A 4118-nucleotide genomic window follows, 5' to 3' on the forward strand; every position below is an offset into this window, starting at 1 on the left:
GGGAGTGAAGGAGTTGTTGATCTACTTAATGGTTGGCTTCGATTCGCTTAAAGGTAGTCAGAAATGTCTCCTAAAATGAATCATATTTGGGTTGAGGTGGAGGCTGCTGCTGCAATAATGACGATTTAAGGGTGGAGACAAAATGACTTTGGAAATTTTGATATGGTCAAGGAGGCGGAGCATTCGGAGCTTGTGGAGGTCTTTGAGATTGAACACCTGGAGCTTGTGGCCTCCACAAGAAGTTAGGATGTTGTTTCCACCTGGGGTTGTAGGTATTTGAGTAGGGGTCATTAATTGGCTTATCATACCAATTATGGGTGGCCTTTACTTCCTCATGCACAAGCTCAAGCTCAGAATGTGCATGAGGGCAATTGTAACATGCATGGGAAGGGTTAGAGAAGATTGCACATACCTCTACATACGCCATTGTTTGCAGTCCTAGGGATAATATATAGTCTAATTTTTTTTGGATATGGCATCATGGCCAAGGGCTAGGTATTGGCTAGTGGTCAAATTGTTAGCTCCCTTTGGTTTAGAGTTTGATGGATTAGTTAGTTTACGAGTGGCAGCCATATGCCGCTGAGAATTTTTAGCTAGATTTTCATAGAGAACTCATGCCTCGTTCTCGTGCTTGGTATGGAAAGTACCTCCACATGACTCATCAACCATGGACCTATCTTTCTCAGTCAACCCTTTATAAAAAGTTTGGACTAATTGCCACTTAGGGAATTTATGATGTGGGCATTTTCAAAGCAAGTCCCTAAAGCGCTCCTAAGTCTCGAAAAAGAGTTCCTCATCCATATGTGAGAAACTTGTGATGGCTCTCCAATGCTGGTTAGTCTTCCCAATTAGGAAGTAATTTTTAAGAAATTCATGTTCAATGGTGGCCCAATTGGCCACCGAGTTTGGTTCTAAGGATGTTAGCCGATATTTGGCCTTATTCTTTAGAGAGAATGGGGAAAGCCTAAGATGAAGAGCATCATCACTGAAATTAGGTATGCGGATGGTAGAACAAATTTCGAAGAACTCATCTAGATGCTGATAAGGATTTTCAGTAGAGTTCCCATGAAAGTTAGGCAGCATCGAGATGATTGAAGTCATTATCTCAAATTGTGCCGCATGAACATCTGGGAAACAAATGCAAGACGGCGAGGTGTATGCATTAGGTACAAAGTGGTCCCTAATAGGCTGAATATGTTGCTCTCCTACCATAGGTAGGTGGGGAGCATGGGGTTTCGGGATTTGTTTAGCAAGAGCCGATAGGTTATTTTCAATCATCGCTTTCAGTTCAGATGACTTAGCTTTCTCTAAATTAGAGATAGGTTTTCTAATGGACTAATGAGATTTCTTAATCTCAAGATCTATGGGAACTATCTCGAGTTCCAAAGAACCCAAACCAAACATTCACATTTGCAAGCTCATAGATTCAGACTTCAAAAACAAAAAATAAAAATAAAAATAAAGTATAAATTAACAAAGAAAGTGAAAACAAAAGGAGAGCAAATCAAAAGAACAAGGCAATAATACTCCAAAGTGGAAGTTGGCTTATAAACATAGCCAAGTCCCCGGCAACGGCGCCAAAATTTGGTACGCTTGCCAAGGCTTGGGTCCTTAACTACCAAAAATAATATTTATATAACCAAACTATCCCAAATTTAGTGGAAAGTGGGTAAGTCGGGTATCGATCCATAGAGACTTGAAGTGTAGTTATTAAACCACTTCCAATTTAGTTTACTAACACCTTGTTATGAAAAAGAAGTGAAAGATGATATTTTGCAAAGGTGATTATCTAACAACTACTGTAAAGCACGTAACTGAAAGCAAATAAATCTAAACTACTGGAAAACAAGTATATTTCTAAGTTACTATACTCCTACAAAGCGATACTATGTGAAAAGCAAGGTGTAGTCCCAAGAGGGGGGGGGGAATGAATTGAATTTTAAAACTTTCTTTTAATTCCTTTTGAGAATTCTTAAACTTCTTTTGTTTCTTTTAAACAATTATTGACTTGTTTTTTAACTCTTTAATCACAAAAGAACATAGATTCTTTTATCCAGTCAACAATACTATTGCTTAGCCAAACAAGTAATCAATCATTTAACCAAATAGCCAAGCCAATCAATCAATCACAAATTAAAAGTAAACAACCAAACCCAAATTAACACATACACCACTTTGGCAAAGCAAGCACTTAAAATAGTTTGTTTGTTTATATAAGCCCTGTATATATGAAATTTGTACTTGTTGATATAAAGCCATGTATTGACGATTTTGCTTCTTCAATATGATGTCCAATATAACATCTAATCAACACAATATCTACACTCTTCTCAATATTCAGAACTCAACTAAACTCTTAGTTAATTTATCCTTAGGCTGTGTTATGTACTCCCATATGGTTTCCGTAAGATATGGTATAACCAACGTACTCCCTTTCTATTTTTGCAATCCAAATCAAAATTAGACTTGAAGTTACTTGATTTCTATATTACGTAGTATATATGATTATCAATTAAACCATCCACGCAATTTAAATATGCTAAAAATAAAGAGTAAGGGAAAGAGGGAGTGAGGCGAGGATTTTTACGAGGTTCACCTAATACCCAGCCTACGTCCTCGCCTTTGGCAAACCACCAAAGGATTCACTAAACCTATTCCTTTACAAATAGAACAAACCTTTACAACACTCCTTGGTTAAGGCTAGAGTCCGCCTTCTCCAAACGATGTCCCTTCGTTCGGTCACTCCTTAACTAGGTTAGAACCCGCCTCTCTAATTAATATCCCCTTGCTTAGCCAATGATCCAAACAACCCTTGGAATGGTTAATCTATAAGATACAAGTCAAATATTTGTGTACAACGAATTTGCTCCTAAAAGAGCTGATTAGTACAACAATTCAGAACTATAATATACTTCAAAGTAAATAACAATATGGAATTTAACTTGGAGCTCAATGAAGTATATCACCGATTAATTCTTTTTGGTGCTTTTCATTCCAAAAATGATTCTAACCTTTTTGAAATAATTTTTGACCTTACAAAAATATTTTACAAGTATTTTTAAAGGTATCTAGGTCCAATAAATTAACCTAAGAGCTTCATGTATCCTTATTGAAATTATTTGAAGTACATATATGAAATTTCCTATAAACTCTTTCAAATTTTCAATTCTTGAATTCCTTGAGGTCTTTATGCTTTCTTCGTCTTTCTTTGAGCTTTCATCAAGTGCTCTTTAATCTTCTTGTTCTCATGATCTTCAAGCTTTATTATTAAATCCATTTTTGAATCCATGCTTCAAGTTTGATATAATCATACAGGCTTTCATGAATTCTTTAACGCTCTATTCTTGAGTCCTGAAAATACATCACTTAACACAACATGCTAAGTTCTACTTGTTTATTAGCATCAAAATAAAATGTTAAGCTTTGTAAGGCCAACAATCTCCCCTTTTTTTATGATGACAAATAAGAAGCAAAAATTGGAGTGAGCCTTAAAAAGACTCCCCCTTTCAATAAGCATCATCTTATCAATATTTGCAAGATCAATATCAATTTCAAAACCTCTTTTACAATCATGCTTATGACTATAAAATACTTCTCCTTTTGATATATATTATGTTCATGCTTAGTTTTTGCAATTTGCAGTACTATGCTCAATTTTTGCTTTAAAACTTCTCCTCCTTTTGACATCCATCAAAAAGGAAAAAAAAAATTGATTAAATTCAAATAAAATCACATGTTGAGCATATCATTAAACATGCTTATCAAACATATGAACACACTCAATTTATTATTTTTCAATATAGCATGTGTAGTGTGTTATAACATTCAAGTATATGAGTTGTAACTTCATTACTAACAGTTTTTTTCCTTTAGACAATATTCAAGATTTCATTTGTTGATTTTATGATACCAATTTAAAATTGAATTCATGATATCTATTTAAAATTCATGATAACAATTGAGAATTGATACCAATTGAAAATTTAATTTAGGATACCAATTGAAAATTCTCTGAATTGATTAATAGGGAAACAATCATAATATAAGCAATATGACATGACACGCCCCCTGAATTCAATCCATTTAGTTTTGTTATTAATTTCGCTTTCATCATCCTA

General features: G+C 34.6%; 1 non-coding gene across 1 annotated transcript; it reads left to right on the top strand.

The window, feature by feature from the left end:
- Window positions 1–727: 727 nt before the first annotated feature.
- LOC131147335 (small nucleolar RNA R71) lies at window positions 728–833 on the top strand. Its single transcript, XR_009134724.1, has one exon. It is a non-coding gene; the product is annotated as a small nucleolar RNA R71 (small nucleolar RNA).
- Window positions 834–4118: the final 3285 nt, after the last annotated feature.

This window comes from Malania oleifera, chromosome 1, assembly GCF_029873635.1.
Source record: "Malania oleifera isolate guangnan ecotype guangnan chromosome 1, ASM2987363v1, whole genome shotgun sequence".
NCBI classification, from domain to species: domain Eukaryota; kingdom Viridiplantae; phylum Streptophyta; class Magnoliopsida; order Santalales; family Ximeniaceae; genus Malania; species Malania oleifera.